At 42.1% G+C, this 19,127-nt stretch overlaps 1 protein-coding gene and 1 non-coding gene across 2 annotated transcripts in view; both read right to left on the bottom strand.

The window, feature by feature from the left end:
- Positions 1-11,147, bottom strand: part of MUC20 (mucin 20, cell surface associated) — a 33,030-nt gene extending 21,883 nt beyond the window's left edge. The window contains exons 1-3 of the mRNA XM_037033679.1: positions 11,049-11,147; positions 3,782-3,916; positions 3,217-3,311 (exon numbers count right to left, since the gene is read on the bottom strand). The gene's annotated coding sequence lies outside the window, so the exon portion shown is untranslated. The remainder of the gene's footprint in view (positions 1-3,216; positions 3,312-3,781; positions 3,917-11,048) is intronic.
- Positions 11,148-18,396: 7,249 nt separating this feature from the next.
- LOC118978318 (U6 spliceosomal RNA) lies at positions 18,397-18,503 on the bottom strand. Its single transcript, XR_005064687.1, has one exon. It is a non-coding gene; the product is annotated as a U6 spliceosomal RNA (small nuclear RNA).
- Positions 18,504-19,127: the final 624 nt, after the last annotated feature.

Here is a 19,127-nt window from a genome sequence, read left to right as displayed (position 1 = left end):
TGGTCATTTTTTGTTGGTATGTGCACAAACGAAACAGCTGCCATGACTGGACAGCTTTCTGGTTTCACTACTCTGGTCAAAGTGGTCACTTCCAAATGTGAGTCTACGCACTGTGTCATCCATAGAGAAATGCTGGCTAGCCAAAAAATGTCACCTGAACTTAACAACGTTTTGCAGGATGTGATTAAAATGAGCAACCACATTAAAGTACATGCCCTTAACTCACATCTGTTCACGCAGCTCTGTGAAGGGATGGACGCAGAGCACACATGTCCTCTCTTATACACAGAGGTGGCTTTCTAAAGGGAGATCGCTGGCCACAGTTTTTGAGTTATGACAGCTGCTCTGGAGATTTATTTAGAAAAACTGTCACCCCTGGTAGCATATTTCAGTGACACAGAATGGGTCACAAAACTTGCTTACTTGTGCAACATATTCAAACTGTTCAAGGAACTCAATCTGTCACTTCAGGGGACAAGAACAACTGTGTTCAAGTGGGCAGATCAAGTGGCTGCATTCAAAGCCAAACTGGAATTATGGGGGCTACAAGTGAACACTGGAATTTTTGACATGTTTCAAACATTAGTAGAGATTTAGAAAGAGACTGAGCCAGGGCCTTCTTTCTCCCAGCTGGTGCATGATCCCCTCAGCTTTCAAAAGAGTGTGAGCATTACTTCCCAACTACAGAAGGCCCCTGAACTGGGAAGAAATGGATCTGTGACCCATTTATAAATAAGCCAGGTGCTAGAAGAAAATCAACTGCTTGAGATCACAAATGACGGTGGCTTAAAATTATGTTTTAAGACAACTTCAAATCTTTATGCATTCTTGGTTAAAGTCAAGGTGGAATATTCTGAGATTGCCACAAAAGCACTGGAAAGCCTGCTTCCATTTCCAACATCCCGCCTTTGTGAAGCAGGGTTTTCTGCAGCGAGAGCCACCAAAATGAGATTAGAGTAGACTGGACATGAGCAACACACTTTCGGTGTCACTGTCCCCCATCACCCCCAGATGGGACTGTCTATTGCAGGAAAACAAGTTCAGGATTCCCACTGATTCTGCATTATGGTGAGTTGTATAATTATTTCATTATATATTGCAATGTAATAATAACAGAAATAAAGTCCACAATAAATGTGATGCTCTTGAATCATCCCCCAAACCACACCCCTCTCACCCCAGTCCATAAAAAATTGCCTTCCATGAAACTGGTCCCTGGTGCCAGAAAGTCTGGGGACCAATGAGGAAAGGGAAGGTCGAAAAGGCTAAAGGAGTTGCAGGAAGTCACTCAAGTGATAAGTGATGGAGCCAGGGCTTGAACCCAGATCTACATGGCTCTGGGTCCAGGCTCTTTCCATTGCATCACGCTGCCTTTCTCTCTTCTCAGAGTCAACATATGCTAGGATGGGCCCAAGGCTTCACCTCCAGTGCTGGTCAGAGAGATCTGAAAAGGTCAGGGCTGAAGCCAGGACTCAGAAAAGTAAAGAACAGAGGATGATTTGGGCAGAAAGCAGAAAAATACAGTCTATGAGCCAAATCTGTCTTGCTGCCTATTTTGTGTATAGTTAACAAGTTAAGAATCTTTTTATATTTAGAGTTCCAGCCAAGATGGAGGTGTAGGTGGAAACCCTTTGCTTCCTTGCACAACCAAAGGGAGGATGACAACCAATCTAAAATCAATAAACAGCCAAAAGTGCCAGAAAATCAAACTACATGGAACTTCAACAACCAAGAAACAGTCAACGAGACCAACCAGACTGGTAAGACAGCAGATGGAGAGAACCCAAGGCAAGGTGGTGGGCCATGTGGGTGGGCCTGACTGAATGGAAAACTGAGACTCAGAGATGACTGTGGACTCTGATGGTTGCCACAGTGGGAGAAACTCCCAGTCTCACACCAGAATTTGCTGGAAAGTGAGCTAGAGCTGAGCAGGTGAACTGCATTGTTCCCTCTCTGGCCCCTCCCCCACAGGCAGCCCTGCAGTACCACAAAGAGGGTTCCCCTGCCCTGATTAGTACCTAAGGCCCCGCCCCCTTACAACTTACCAGGTGCCCCAAGACCAGGGCCAAAATGAAAGAACAAAGCAAAACTTCAGAAAGAGAGCTAAGCAATGAGGAGATAGCCAGCATATCTGATAGAGAATTTAAAGCCCTGGTAATCAAAATGCTCACAGAACTGATTGAGCTTGGGTGAAAAATGAAAGATACCAAAACGAAATAAAACAAAATATTCTGGGAACCAGTAGTGACAGGTAGGAAACCAGGACTAAAATCAACAATTTGGGACAAAAGGAAGAAATAAACATCCAACCCTAACAGAATGAAGAAACAAGAGTTCAAAAGTGAAGAGAGGCTTATGAATCTCTGGGTCACCTTAAAACATTCCAATATTTGAACTATAGGGTTCCAGAAGGAGAAGAACAAGAGCAAGAAATTAAAAACTTATTTGAACAAATAATGAAGGAAAACTTCCCCAGTCTGGCAAAGGAAATAGACTTCCAGGAAGTCCAGGAAGCTCAGAGAGTCCCAAAGAAGTTGGACCCAAGGAAGTACACACCAAGGCACATCATCATTAAGTTATCCAAGATTAAAGATAAGGAGAGAATCTTAAAAACAGCAAGAGGAAAGGAAAGAGTTACCTACATAGGAGTTCATATAAGACTATCAGCTGATTTCTCAAAAGAAACCTTCCAGGCAAGAAGGGGTTGGAAAGAAGTATTTGAAGTCATGAAAAGCAAGGACCTACATCCAAGATTACTCTATCCAGCAAAGCTATCATTTAGAATGGAAGGGGAGGTAAAGTACTTCCCAGATAAGATCAAGTTAAAGGAGTTCACCATCACCAAGCCCTTATTATATGAAATGTTAAAGGGACCCATCTAAGAAAAGGAATATCAAAAATATGAAGAGTGAAATGACAAACTCACAAGTATCAATGAATGAACCTAATTTTTTTTACATTTTTAAGTTGTTGAAAAAAAGTTAAAAGAAAAATAATATTTCATGACACATGAAAACTATATAAAATTCAAGAGTTAGAGTCCATGGGTAGAAACCCTGGCTTCTAGCCCTAAAACCATGGCTGCGATGGAGTTCTGCCCCAGCTCAGGCCTCTTTCCTGACTACGGCAATTGCTCCCTGACTTTGGGGCCTAAAAGCCAGGGAGGCAGGAGCGGGTTGCCACCACCCTTTCTGGGAGAATCTCTAGGGCACTCACCATGCTCTGCATCCTGTCGACATTGATTCTGACAGCACTTGGAGCATTCTCCACCCTCAACACCATCTGCAGCACCATCCTGGTATTCTGAGAAACTGGGAAACATGGGATGAAAGCTCCTGTGCTTGTCCTTCCCTTTCATCCCCGTGCTACTGCCCAAGATCCTCTGAACCTCTCTGCAGATTCCTGCCTGTCTCAAAAGTCTACACGAGACAGTCAAGAGGCATCTACTCTGCAAGAGAAGGTGGAGCAGCTAGGTAGAACCCAACCACCCTATTCTCCACCCTGATCTCCAACCACCAACAGCTTAACCTCTCTCTGTGGGACCTGGAAAAGTGACTCAGAGGGGACAGTAGGTGATAAGGAGCAGTGAGGAAACAAAGCTGGAAGGAATGTGTAGGCAGTTTTGACATACAATGGACAGACTTCAAGGACCACAGGCTTATTAGGGACCTCAGGCATTTACATCCTGGCCTTGGCCTGAAGTACAGGGGCTCTGCTGTGCCTCTGTGAGTCACAGCACCCAGGTCTGCTGGGGGTCGAAAAGAGCCTGCATGTGAGTTACCAGGGTTGCAGAGGGCATGGTGGTCTGGGCAGCAGTCAGGCACCACATGGCAGAATGCATCACAGTAGCAGCTCCCTCTGTTGCAGTGGTGATCTGTTCCAAGGCAGCAGAGGGGCTGGGGTTGGGAGCAGCTGCCTACAGAAAAAGAGACGTTAAAAATAGAGGTATTTAACATATGGTGTTGGAAAACTGTAGATCTATATGCAAAAGAATGAATTTGGACCTGTACCTCACACCATACACAAAAACTAACTCAAAATAGGTCACAGATCTAAATGTAAAAGTTCAAACTATAAAACTTCCAGGCATTATACAAAGATGTGAATCATTATGACCTTACACGAAGTCATGATTTCTCAGATATGACACCAAAAGCACAAGTGACAAACGAAAAGGTAGACAAACTAGACTTGATCAAAAATTAAAAGTTTTGTGCCTTTAAGTATACTATCAAGAAAGTAAAAAGACAACCCATGGAATGAGAGAAACAATATGCAAATCATGTACATGATAAAAACATTTTATCTAGAATATGTAAAGAACTTCCACAACACAACAACAACAAAAAAGACAAACAACCCAACTTTTAAATGGGCAAAGAATATATCCAGCCCTGATCAGCATGGCTCAGCTGGTTGAGCATCATCCTGCAAAGCAAGAGGTTGCCGGTTCAGTTCCCAGTCAGGACACTTGCCTGTGTTGCAGGCCCTGTCCCTGGTTGCAGCACGTGTGAGAGGCAACTGATTAATGTTTTTCTCCCTCCCTCTCCTCTCTTTAAAAATAAATAAAAAATCTTCTTTTTCTTCAAAGAGATATACAAATGGCCAATAAGCTCATGAAAGGAGACCTCATTAGTCATCCAGAAAATGTAAATCAAAGCCATGATGAGATACCACTTCACACCAAGTAGGATGACTAAAACAAAAGGAAAAGAAAACAAGGTTAAGGAGAACATGGAGAAATTGGAACTTCATGCACTGTAGTAGAATTAAAAAATGGGCCCTGGCTGGTGTAGCTTAGTGGATTGAGTGTGGGCTGCAAACCAAAGGGTCACTGGTTCGATTCCCAGTCAGGGCACATGCCTGGGTTGCAGGCTAGGTCCCCAGTGGGGGCCACATAAGAGGCAACCACACATTGATGTTTCTCTCCCTCTCTTTCTCCCTCCCTTCTTTTCTCTCTAAAAATAAATAAATAAAAATTAAGAAAACAAAAATGGCACAACCACTTTGAAAAATGGTTTGACAGTGAAAATGGTTTAACAGTTTCTCAGAATGTTTAACACAGAGTTAACCATATGTTTCAGCAATCCCACTTCTGGATATATTCATAAAAGAACTGAAAATACATGTTCACATAAAAACCTGCATGAATGTTCTTAGCAGCATTATTCATAATAGCCAAAAAGTGGAAACAACTCAAATGTCCATCAACTGAGGAATGGATAAAACAAATATGGTATATCTATATAATAGAATATTAGTCAGCCATAAAACAGAATGAAGTATTGATTCTCCTACCATCTACTTCATGATGAGGCTGTTTATCTTCTTTAAGGGATGGGGAAAGCAAGGCATTGGCAGATAGGGACCATGGTCCAGGTTACATGCTAATTCTGTGGCTCAGGTGGAAATAGGCCCCAGGTGTTCTCATGCCCAGGACTCTCAATGATATTCTCTACTTTACTTTGACCTTCCCAGTTGCCTGCTGGTGCATTAGCACCTGCCTTGGGCTTTGTTTAGGAATAAACTGGAGGGCCTTCCAAAGTTGACATGATCAACAGGGAGCAGGCCTCTGAGAGAATGTAGGGTTAGGTGTGGCCAACCCAGCATGTTATGGAAACAGGGAGCAGCAGGTGTCTGATGAAAGGGGAAGCAGTGGCCTGGGGACTCAGACCTCTCAAGGTAATGGTGAAATGGCTGGGCAGGGCCAGGGTGGAGGCTCTGAGTGTGGCCTGGCTTCTGCCTGTTGTTCAGCTCAGGAGTCTTCTGTAAATGATCAGTTTCCCTTCTCACATCCCTCTTCCCAAGTGCCTGGTCCAGTCTCAGGTTGTCACCAATACCAGGGGTGGAACAAAGAGAACTGGAGCTGGAAAAGAGCCCCAGACACCAGCCAAACAAGGGTTGTAGCTCCTCTGTGAGTCAGAGATCAATTCAGCGGTCATGACAAACATTTTTTTGGAATGGAATAGGATAGGATATGATGGGATGGTATGGAATAGAAAATATCCATATACATTGTTTATATAAGTGTAAGTTGGAGTTTGAAATTTTTGTTTTATATATATGCATGTGTGTATTGGGTCACAGTGTGAAATACATTTATTAATGTGGATTATAGCCAGAAAAGATTAAAAGCCACTGATCTAGAAATAAAAAAGCCATTTTCCCAAGGTCCTGTCTGAGAGGGTGACAGAGCTGGAAGTAGAACCAGCAATCCTGGCTTTTCACCTGCTCTTCCCACCACACCACGCTCAGGGTCCACATTTAAAAGGCCTCTGGTTGCACTTGCCACCAACCTCTGCCATTCTCTAAACACCCTGTTGCTTCTGCTTTTGAGCCACTGCTCAAGCTGTTTCCTCTTCTTAAAAGACTCTTCCTCCCATAGACAGTAGCAGAAAACATTCTTATCTTTCAAGGTCACGTTTAAATTCAACTTCCCCAGGGTTGCTAAGGAACTAGATTATTATTCTGAAAATGACAAATGAAGAATTAAACATTTGTCCATTTTTTTCATACCAACCAAAGAGAAATATCTTCTTTATAGGAGAATTCCAGGTAATAAATTCAGAAAGAATTACAGAATTAGAAAACTGCCATCTTGAAACCACTAATAAAACAAAGGAGTCTAATGGCCAATCCTCAACGGAGGCTAAAACCATCAAAGAATAGCTGAGAGGGAACTGTTATAATAGACTTGTAGTGGATGCAGTGGGCTGATCAAGTTTAACACCAGTAGAAGTAGAGCAACTAAATGTTGTGTGTCTCTTTTGAGATGCAATAGGGAGTACAAAGCCCCATCTATAAATATTCCTCCCAAAAGAAATGAACTTTAACTACCAGATTTCAGAAAATGCAGAGGACAGAGAAATCTACAAGGAATCAATTAGACAAATTGAAAGTGTAGGACATTCTACAGGACAAGTGACCTGGTTTCTTCTCAACAAATTAACAGCATAAGAAAAAGGTGGGGTTGGATATAGATTCAAAGAGACTTTAGGAAATATACCAGTTAAATGTAATGTATGGACTTTGTTTGGACTCTGATTCAAATGAATCAACTACAAAATGTCATTTTTGACAGAGAAATATGTGCATTGATAGGCATTAAATAACAGCAATTAATTATTTCAGCTCTGATACACTACTTTGGTTATATTTTTAAAATATGGTAGATAAGAACTTGGTTAATAATTTTGAAGTTAGCCAATAGATTCATTATACTAGTCTCTCTACTCTTGCATGTGTTTGAAATTTTCCATAATAGTTTTAAAAAATAAAATCAATCTATTCTCAGAAGTATTTCTACATCCTCTCAACTGGGTTAACCTTTTTCTCTTACTCCTAAAACATGGGGAAGAAATGCATTTTTGTACATCTAGTGCCAAATAATTTTTACTTAATTTTAAAGCTCTGAATTGAACTTAGGGTCACACTTTACCTCCCACAGTGTCCATGAGCCAGAAGAAAGTTACAGTTCCTAATAGTCCTGACTGGCAACATCAGAAAAGTGACAGCACAGTGAGGGAAAGGAAGTCCAACTCCTTAATGAGCAAGCAACTATTCACTCACCCACTCATTCATTCATTCATTTCAGTCTATTGAGTGACCCTTTGAGCCAAGTGCCATGGTGGATCATGGAGATATATTCCACTGCCCTGCCCCATCATCACCCCCAAAACACCTTTCAGTAGTTCAGTCTAGTGAACGGAGCACCAGCACACTACAAGTAACCAGAATGTCATCATACTGTATGGAAAGTGCTGTGCTGCAGTTAAAAGGAGACAGCCACTGGGTTTGGCGGAGGGACGGTGAGCCCCTCATAAAATGGCTTCCTGGTAAGGAGTCATACCTGAGGTGGATGCTCCTTGACCATCCCATTGGCTTCATATCAAGAGGCTAGAGAAGCACAAGCTGTGGAACTTACAGCCAAGATGGAGGTGTAGGTAGATACACTTCCTTCTCACACAACCAAAAGAGGACAATAACAAACTTAAGAACAAAAAAACAACCAGCACTGCCAGAAAATCAAACTGTATGGAAGTCCCAAAACCAAGGCATTAGAGAAGAAACATTCATTCTTCTTTAGAAGGGGAGGAGGCATTCTTCTTTAGTAGGAGGGGCAGAGACACATGACAAGGTGGTGGATGGAGAACCAGGCAGGTGATGTGGCAGCTGGTGGAACAGGTGATCCCACATCTGTGTGTAGATAAAATGGGGGGAACAACTGGGGAGTGAGAAAGTTCATGCAACCCAGGGTAACAGCACTGGGAAGAGAAAGGCTCAAAACCTCTGGCTGCAAAAACCTGTGTGGGTTGCGGCGGCAGGAGAAACTCCAAGCCTCACAGGACAGTTCACTGGAGAGACTCAAAGTTTCCTAGAAAGTACACAAGCCCACACATCTGAAAATCAGCACCAGAAGGGCCCAGTTTGCTTGTGGGTATTGGGGAAGTGACAGAAAGTCAGCCAAGAGCCGAGCAAGAGGCATTGTGCCCTCTATGACCCCTCCCCCACATATAACACCAAAACACAGCCAAATGAGTTGCCCCACCCTGGTGAATACCTGAGGCTCTTCCCCTTACAATGTAATGGGTATGTGGAGATAAAGAAATATAGCCCAGCTCTGGCTGGTGTAGCTCAGTGGATTGAGCATGGGCCTGCGAACCACACGATTGCAATTCGATTCCCAGTCAGGGCACATGCCTGGGTTGTAGGCCAGTTCCCAGCAGGGGACTCACAAGAGGCAACCATACATTGATATTTCTCTCCTTCTTTCCTTCCCTGCCCCTCTAAAGATAAATAAATAAAATCTTTTAACAAAGAAAGAAATATGGCCCAAACGAAAGAAGAGATTGAAACTAAAAAAAAAAAAAAAACCCATCTAAGTGATGAAGAGATAGCCAAACTATCAGATGCAGAGTTCAAAACACTGGTAATCAGGGTGATCACAGAAATGGTTGCATATGGCTGTAAAATAGAGGAAAAAGTGAAGACTATTCAAAGTGAAATAAAGAAAAATATATGGGAAACCAACAGTGAAGGGAAGGAAACTGGGACTCAAATCAATGATTTGGAGCAGAAGGAAGAAATAAACATTTAACCAGAACAAAATGAAAAAACAAGAAATCAAAACAACGAGAAGAGGCTTAGGAACCTCCAGGACAACCTTAAACATTCCAACACCTGAATCATAGGGGTGCCAGAAGAAGAGGAAGAGCAAGAAATTGAAAACTTATTTGAACAAATAATGAAGGAGAACTTCCCCAATCTGGCAAAGAAAATAGACTTCCAGGAAGTCCAGGAAGCTCAGAGAATCCCAAAGAAGTTGGACCCAAGAAGGAACACACCAAGGCACATCATAATTACATTAGCCAAGATGAAAATGAAGGAGAGAATCTTTAAAGCAGCAAAAGAAAACAGTTACCTACAAAAGAGTTCACACAAGAATGTCAGATGACTCAAAAGAATCAGGGCCGGAAAGAAGTATTCAAAGTCATCGAGGACAAGAACCTACATTCAAGATTACTGTATTCAGCAAAGGTATCATTTAGAATGGAAGGGTAGATAAAGTGCTTCCCAGATAAGGTCAAGTCAAAGGATTTCCTTATCACTAAGCTCTTATTATATGAACTGTTAAAGGGGCTTATCTAAGAAAAAGATAAAAAATATAAACAGTAAAATGACAACAAACTCACAACTATCAACAACTGAACTTAAACAAATACAAAAACAAGCTAAGCAAACAACTGGAACAGGAACAGATTCAGAGAAACAGAGATCATAAGGAGGGTTATCGCTGGGGAGACGGGGAGAGAATGGGGTAAATGGTACAGAAAACAAGAGGCATGCATGGTAGGTACAAAATAGTCAGGGGGAGGTTAAGAATAGTATAGGAAATGGAGAAGCCAAAGAACTTACATGTACGACTCATGGACATGAACTAAGGTGGGTGATGCTAGTGGGAGGTGGGGTGCAGGGCAGAGGGGAATAAAGGAGAGAAAAACGGGACAACTGTAATAGCATAATCAATAAAATATACTTTGTAAAAAAGGCACAAGCTGTGGAGCCAGGAATGACAGGCCCAAATAGGGCTGGGTGAAGAACCCAACAATAATAGTTTACACCCCCTCCAGAACAATTCTCTTTAAACATGTTTTACGATTGTGTTGAAGAGATGAGCTCACTGCACTGCTGGGTAGGGTGAGGAAGGCAGGCACAGGTAGCCTCCTCGTCCTCTCTATGGTTTCCAAAAATCCTGCTCCAGCCCCAAGCTCACAAACCCCACTCAGCCAGACTGAAGCCCTGCCCTTCCCCAAAGTCCTTTATTACAGAGCAATTTAATGTGCTTGTTATTACTTAAGCATGTCCCTTAAAGTTCCCATTCCCAGTATATCCCCACCAATGGCATCTAGCTTTCCCCCAGAGAAGTTCTGATAAACACAACTTTATCCACCCATAGCATTTCTAGGGACATTTGAGCAAACCTCATAGGTTGGTGCATGGCAGTTGACCAGTGAGTCAGCCTATTAACCTGAATCTGGCTTTGTCACACCACCTTTCCTCCTTCCCCCACCCAATAGTGCACGTTCTAGAGCTACATGATGCTTCTATTCACAGGAACCCCTCTGGACATTCCTCTGGACTCCTCAGTGAAAACAAACCTTCCTAAGTTAATCATCAATTATAAATATAAAGACAGTACACAGAAAAGCCACATTAAGCACCAGCAGATGCTTAGTAAGTACCTGAATAAATGAATTAATTCATGAATTAGTAAACATTAGTGCCCAGGAGGTGGATCATGCAGGGACAAAAATTAATACATGAATAAATGATCAAATGAATGATTGGATGAATGAGGAAGGGAGGAAGGGAGGAAGGAAGGAAGGAAGGAAGAAAGGAAGGAAGGAAGGAAGGAAGGAAAGAAGGAAGGAAGGAAGGAAGGAAGGAGAGAAGGAAGGAAGGAAGGGAGGGAGGGAGAAAAGGAGGGAGGAAGAAAAGAGAGAGCCTAGAGACCAGGGTCCCTTTGACCTCCTAGCATGGCTCCTCACCTGTCCCTGAGTTTGGGGCCACAGGACAAAGCCACAGCAGGAGTAGGAGAACCAGCCACATAGCTGCAAGCATTGAGCAGAAACCAAGTATTTCAGGGACCAAGGCTGAGGCTTAGCTTGTTTGTTTTTGTTTAGCTAGGCTTTGCTTAGCTTGTTTTTGTATTTGTTTAAGTTCAGGCTTTTAATATCCCATTCCAGCAAGCTCATTTGGTATCTGCACCCCTAGGGAGGAGCCAGCTGACACCTGGGCAAGGGCTGGGGTGTGGCACCAAGATAGTGAGTAACACAAGTGTCCCAGCTGCTTAGAATAACTTGCACAAGCAAAGGTAATGCAGTCAAGCAACTATATTTCCATCTCCTGGGATCTTCAGAGCCCATGAAAGGAGCAGAATCATCGAAACCAGAGTGATATTGCTGTCAGGGAATTGGGACATCATCTAGTCTGACCCTCTCATTTTATAGGCAAGGATAAGGAGGCCCAAAGAACACAAGCAGTGCCCCATTTTCACACAGGTCAAATATTGTAGAGCTGAGGTGAGGACCCCAAGCTCCTTGTTCCCACCCAGTGTTCTTTTCATCAAAATGTCATGGAGATATTCAGAGACACCCCTTGGGAGAATCATCTGGGCAGCTTTATTCCTTACCTCACCCCAGAGTTGGTATAAGTTGTCTATATCACATGGCTATTAAAAGCTGAACAGGAGATTTGAGGGGTAGAGAACATGAGAAGGTGGAAGTAGATATTTGAGGGCAATATCTGTGATAGGAAAACGAAAAATCAGGTGACTCCATTGGTCACTTGGGAAATTTCTAACTATAATGTGGTACCAGTTGTGTCCTTGGCCTAACCAGGTTTCTGTTCAATCCCGACATGTGGCAGAGGATCTGTTGTAAAAGAGACAATGGCTGCACAAAACAGCCTCAATAGTCATTCCTCTCCCTACTTTATCACCTTCCACTCTAGAAGCCAGAAAAGTTAAATCTTACCTTTCTAGTCTCCCTTCACATTGTGATTAATGATATAGTTCTGGACAGTAAAACATAGATAGAAATACGCTATAGAACTTCTTGGGTTTTTTTTTTCTTATAGAAGGGGCAGGCAGCACAGGGGAGCTTGCTGGCAATGCCCCCTTTCCTATCTTTTTGTCTTTAATGTAATGTGATGCCTGGAGCTGTGGCAGTCATTCTATAATCATGAGGCAACAATTACACAAGGATGGAGAGGCAACATTTTGAAGCTAGTGAAGCAGAAGGATGGAAAAAGCCTGGGCACCAAAGACATCATTGAATAATTAAACCAGGGTAACCTATCACCTCCTTGGGGCTTCTTAGAATGTGAGGGAAATAAACCTCTGTTTGTTTGCTATTTTTAGTTACAATTTCTATAACATTCAATGCATACCACATAGTGATAATCTTTGGAATTGCTCCAGCCACGCTGGAAAACTACTCTCAGGAAGGCCATGATGGAGACTGTACTCTGTAGGAGATTGGATACAATGACCCACAGAAGTCCCTTCCAGCTCATGGGGTTCTAGGAGATAGAAAGTGAAGAAATTCATAGCTTATGAATGTTTGCTTCAAGGGACATGGAAAGATTTGGTGGGGGAGGTCTCAGGACTATGAATGCTATTACTTTGCCACATTTTTAAAACTCATCAATTAACAATACTATTTAACATCTGTTCTAATCCAACTTTGAGGATCCAGCAATGAACAAGACATATACAGTTCTACCTTCAAGAAGTTCAGTCTAGTAGTAAAAGAGGCATACAATAACTGGCAATTATAATATAATATGATGATGACTATGACAGGGAGAGACAGAGGATGGGGACCTAACAGGGTCCTGGGAGGTGGGATGAAAGCAGGTGGACTGGAAAGACTTTTCAGAAGTGTACTGCTTATGTCAGACTTAGAAGATGAGTTGGATTTATCCAGGTGGAGCCCTGGGTGGGGTGGGAGAATGTTCCAAGGAAGGGAATGACATGTTTAGAAGTTCCCGTGTCATACGTTTAATTCTCATCATTTATTTTCATTACTGTATAATATTGCACTATGATAGGAAGGTAAAATGCTGCTGATGCTATAGAAAACAATATGGTGGTTCCTCAGGTAATTAGAAACAGAACTGCCCTATGATCCAGCAATTCCACATTTAGGTATATATCAAAAGAATTGAAAGCAGGGAATGAACAGATATTTGTACACCAATGTTCATAGCAGCATTATTCACAATAGCCAAAAAGTGAAAGCAATCCAAGTGTCTAATGGATAAAAAATGTGGTATATACATACAATGGAATATTATTCAGCTTTAAAAAGGATGGAAATTCTGGTGGTTTGAGGGGAACTCCATCTTGCGGAGTTCTCCCAGTGACAGATGAAATGAGTCATCCCAGACACAATCTGTTATCATGGAAAAGGTGATTCCCTCTAGTGGAGAATGTCCCAAGCTCTTCTCTGAAATGCCTTTTTGAGGGGATCAGTATGTGTAAGGGTGTACAGCATGCATGCATAGCTCTTCAATCAATGACAAAAGTCTATAGTTATAGAAAACCAGTTTTATCTATAGATAACAATTGAAGGAACACAGAGGTCTGCCTCAGGTCAGGGTCTGTTACACATGCTGACACCAGAGGGTCCTTAAGGCATGTTTCATGAGATAAGGAGTTCGCTCTTTATGGACCTTGAACTTAAATATCCAGTTTATATCAATAGCCATACAAAGCAAAACAAGCTCCAAAGGGTACAATGCATTCTTCAGGCCTGATTTCCCACAGGAACCCTCAGTGCTAGCATTAGGTCATGCCTGCTTCCTGCATTCTTAGCCTTCTGGTCAAGTCTTACAGGCCTCTTTCAAGGCCTAGTTTGTGTGGGGCTGCAGTCTCTGATACCACACAAAGCAGTCCCCAGAAGTGGTTAAAAATCAGAAGGAATATCTCATCTATGGTGACATCTCTGATGAGTGAGGGGATCCCAGCTCCACAACAGGTTCCCAGTCCAGGGTTCCAGCACCAGAAAAAATAGCCCTCATAACTTCTGGCTGTGAAAACCAGCAGGGATTGTGGATGAATGAGACAGAGTGCTCCTGGAGTCCCAGGCATTCCTCTTAAAGGGCCTACACACTGACTTGGACTCACTTGGTCTCAACTCCAGTGCTGGGGTGGCAACTTAAAAAGCCAGGGATATACAGGAAGAAAGTGAATTTTACAGCTTCAGGATGAGGGCTGGAGGGTCAGTTTTCTCTCAGATGGAAGTGTTGGCAGAGGCTATTGTTCCTTTGCTGAATCCTCCCTTGTGGGTGCAGGCAGATAGTATACCTGAGTCTCTATCAATCTAACACTGCTCACCCGACCCTGGCTGTTCCCTGAGATTCTGCCATACCCAAGAGCATGTCTGTACCTCTTGCTAAGTGACCCTAGGCCAAGTGCTAGTGGCAGTCATCCTTGGTTCACAGTTTGGCCCTCCCAGGCACCTCCAAGCTCAACATAAGTAGCAGCCATCTGCTAAGAGGCCTAGGAAGGGAACAGGTGGCAGCTGACCTTGGCTTGCACCTCTCGGGAAGCCCCTGAGCCAGCTGATGGAGAGCTTCAGACCATACTGGAGCACCATATAACCACCTTCACAAGCAACACACCAGCAGAGCTGCTAGGCACCAGAGTCCTGCTGAAGTGAGTCCTGCTTCATGAGTCAGACCCTGAATAGCATCTCTACTTTAATTACAGACACACCTCACAGCCCATCAACCTGGGGAATAAATCCCTCCAATTTGCCAATCCCTCCAATTGATGTGCCAAGAGCACCCAAAGCTCAACTACAAAAGGAGGATGCACACATCCCACACAGGGGTCACACCTGAAGCACCCTGCTAAGGTGACTGAGGAGGCTGTGCCACTGGCCTTACAGGACACCTACTGCAAAAAGCCACTCTACCAAGACCAGGAAACTTAAGTGCTCTACCTAGTGCACAGGAAAAAAAACACAGGTAGTCAGCCAAAATGAGGAGACAAAGAAACCTGTCCTAAATGAAAGAACAGAACAAAACTCCAGAAAAAAAATTAAATAGAATGGGGATAAACAATCTACCAGACACGGAGTTCAAAACACTGGTTATAATGATGCTCAATGAACTTAGGGGAAGAGTAGATTTATTTTATTTTTTAAGGGTTTATTTATTTACTTTTAGAGAGAGGGGAAGTAAGAGAGAAATAGAGAAAGAGAAACATTGATGTATGAGAGAAATATCAATTGGTTGTCTCTAGCATTCCAGGAACTGGGGACCTGGCTTGCAGCCCTAGCATATGCCCTGAATGGGAATCGAACTGGTGATCTTTTGGTTTGTGCGATGATGTTCAACTCAGTGACCCCCACAGGCGAGGGAGGAAAGACTAGATAAAATCAGTGAAACTTCAACAAAGACAAAGGAAACATAAAAATGGAGATAAAAACATAAAAAAGAACCAGTTGGAAATGAAGAATACAATAACTGAAATTAAAATTACATTACAAGGAATCAACAGATTAGATTAAGCAGAGGATCAATTCAGTGATTTGGAGGATAAGAAAGAAGAAAACAGCACTGGCTGGCATGGCTCAGTGGATTGAGCACTTGCCTGCAAACCAAAGGGTCGCCAGTTAGACTCCCAGTCGAGGAATATGCCTGGGTTGCGGGCCAGGTCCCCAGTAGGGAGTGCATGAGAGGTGACCACATACTGATGTCTCTCTCCCTCTCTTTCTCCTTCCTTTCCCCACTCTCTAAAAACAAATAAATAAGGTCTTTTGAAAAATTTTTTTTTAAAAGAAGAAAACACGTAATCAGAACAGCAAAAAAAGGCGGGGGATCTGGAAAAAAGAAAAAGAATTTTATTTTTTATTTTTTCCAATTTTTTAATTTAATTATTTTTCAACTACAGTTTTCTGTCTATTACTCCCATCTCATCCCACCCCCGTGCTCCCCCCTCCCTCCCATTTCCACCCTTCTCAGTTGTTGCCCATGTATCCTTTATATTTGTTCCTCTAAATCCCTCCCCTATTTCCCTTGAAATTCCCTCCCCTCTCCCCTCTGGTCCCTGCCAGCCTGTTCTTTATTTCAGTGTCTTTGGTTATATTTTGCTTGCTTGTTTGTTTTGTTGTTTAGCTTCCTGTTAAAGGTGAGATCATATGGTATTTGTCCTTCAACACCTGGCTTATTTCTCTCAGCATAATGCTTTCCAGTTCCATCCATGATGTTGCAAAGGGTAGGAGCTCCTTCTTTCTTTCTGCAGCATAAAATTCCATTGTGTATATGTACCATAGTTTTTTGATCCATTCATTTACTGACGGGCACCTAGGTTGCTTCCAACTCTTGGCTATTGTAAATTGTGCTGCTATGAACATTGGGGTGCATAGGTTCTTTGGGATTGGTGTTTTAGGGTTCTTAGGATACAATCCCAGCAGTGGAATTGCTGGGTCAAAAGGCAAGTCCAATTTTAGTTTTCTGAGAAAATTCCATACTGTTTTCCATAATGGTTGTACCAGTCTGCAATCCCACCAACAGTGGACCAGAGTCCCCTTTTCCCCACACCCTCTCCAACATTTGTTGTTTATTGCTTTGTTTATGATAGCCATTCTCACCGGTGTAAAGTGGTATCTCATTGTAGTTTTAATTTGCATCTCTCTGATAGCTAGTGATATTGAGCATCTTTTCATGTGTCTCTGGATCCTCTGTATGTCCTCCTTGCAGAAGTGTCTGTTCAAGTCCTTTCCCCATTTTTTAATTGGGTTAGTTGTCTTCTTAGAGTGAAGTCGTGTGAGTTCTTTGTATATTTTGGAGATTAAACCTTTGTCTGAGGTATCATTGGCAAATATGTTTTCCCATACAGTTGGTTGTCTTTTTATTTTAATGCTGTTTTCTTTAGCTGCGCAGAAGCTTTTTATTTTGATGAGATCCCATTTGTTTATTCTTTCCTTTATATTCCTTGCTCTAGGGGACATATCAGTAAAACTGTTGCTGCATGAAATATCTGATATTTTCCTGCCAATGTTCTCCTCTAGGACTTTAATGGTATCACGGCTTATATTTAAGTCTTTTATCCACCTTGTATTTATTTTGGTGTATGATGTAAGTTGGTGCTCGAGTTTCATTTTTTTGCATGTAGCTGTCCAGCTCTCCCAACACCATTTGTTGAAGAGGCCATCTTTACCCCATTTTATGTTACTGCCCCCTTTGTCAAATATTAATTGACTGTAGAGAGTTGGGTTTATTTCTGGGTTCTCTATTCTGTTCCATTCATCTATGTGCCTGTTTTTATGCCAGTACCAGGCTGTTTTGATTACAGTTGTCGTGTAATACAGTTTGATATCAGGTATTGTGATCCCTCCTACTTTGTTCTTCTTTCTTAACATTGCAGCTGCTATTCGGGGTCTTTTATGGTTCCATATGAATCTTTGAAGTGTTTGTTCTATGTCTGTGAAATATGTCATTGGTACTTTAATAGGTATTGCATTGAATCTGTAAATTGCTTTGGGTAGTATGGACATTTTGATGATGTTAATTCTTCCAATCCATGAACACGGTATATGTTTCTATTTGTGTCTTCCTTGATTTTTTTCTTCAGTGTTGTGTAGTTTTCTGCATACAGGTCTTTTATCTCCTTGGTTAGATTTATTCCCAGATATTTTATTTTTGTTTTTGCTATATTGAATGGGATTTTTTCCCTTGATTTCTGCTTCTACTGATTCATTGTTAGTATACAAAAATGCCTTTGATTTCTGGATATTGACTTTGTATCATGCTGTTTTGCCAAACTCATTTATTACTTCGAGCAGTTTTTTGGTAGAGTCTATGGGATTTTCCATGTACACTATCATGTCATCTGCAAACAATGACAGTTTTGTTTCCTCCTTTCCAATTTGAATGCCTTTTATTTCCTTTTCTTGCCTAATCGCTGAGGCTAAAACTTCCAATACTATATTAAATAGAAGTGGTGAAAGTGGACAACCTTGTCTTGTTCCTGATCTTAGTGGAAAAGCTTTTAGTTTTTGCCCATTGAGTATGATGTTGGCTGTAGGTCTTTCATATATGGCCTTTATTATATTGAGGAATGCTCCCTCTATTCCCACTTTGCTGAGCACCTTTATCATGAATGGGTGTTGTACCTTATCAAAAGCTTTTTCCGCATCTATTGATATGACCATGTGGTTTTTGTCTTTGCTTTTGTTTATGTGGTGTATTACATTTACTGATTTGTGGATATTGAGCCATCCTTGCATCCCTGGGATGAATCCCACTTGGTCGTGGTGTATGATCTTTTTGATGTATTGTAGGATGCGATTTGCCAATATTTTGTTGAGGATTTTAGCATCTAAAAATATGGAACGCTTCATGAATTTGCGTGTCATCCTTGCGCAGGGGCCATGCTAATCTTCTCTGTATCATTCCAATTTTAGTATATGTGCTGCCGAAGTGAGCACAGAAAAAGAATTTTATTTTTTATTATTTTTTAAAATTTATTTATTTATCTTTAGAGGGGAAGGAGAGAGGGAGAGAAACACCAATGCATGGTTGCCCTTTGTGCACCCCCCCCCCCAGTGGTAGTTAGCCTGCAAGGAACCGGACTGCAACCCAGGCATGTGCCCTGACTGGGAATCGAACCTGTGACCCTCTGGTTCACAGGCCCGCGCTCAATCCACTGAGCTACGCCAACCAGGGCTAGAAAAAGAATTTTAAAAAAGAGGATAGTGTAAGGGGCACTGGGACAACATCAAGTGTACCAACATCTGCCTCATGGAGGTGCCATAAGGAGAAGTGAGAGAGCAAGCAAGCAAGTGAGAGAGCAACCTATTTGAAAAAAATAATGATGGAAAACTTTTCTAACCTGGTGAAGAAAAAGGATACACAAGTCCAGGAAGCACAGAGAGTCCCAAACAAGAGGAATCCAAAGAAGAAGGTTTAAGGGCCCACTGGTCCATCATCAAGTGTACCAACATCTGCATCATAGGAGTACCAAAAGAAGGAGAGAGTGAGCAAAGAAACAAGAACTCTGCTGGGATCCAAGATGGCGGCAGAGTATGTAGACGCTACACTAATGTCCTTCC

The sequence above is a fragment of the Sturnira hondurensis genome, unplaced genomic scaffold (assembly GCF_014824575.4).
Source record: "Sturnira hondurensis isolate 20B ecotype Veracruz unplaced genomic scaffold, ASM1482457v3 Scaffold0021765, whole genome shotgun sequence".
Lineage (NCBI taxonomy): Eukaryota > Metazoa > Chordata > Mammalia > Chiroptera > Phyllostomidae > Sturnira > Sturnira hondurensis.
The sequence above is the reverse complement of the archived record's forward strand: the minus strand, read 5'-3'. Positions and strand labels throughout refer to the sequence as shown.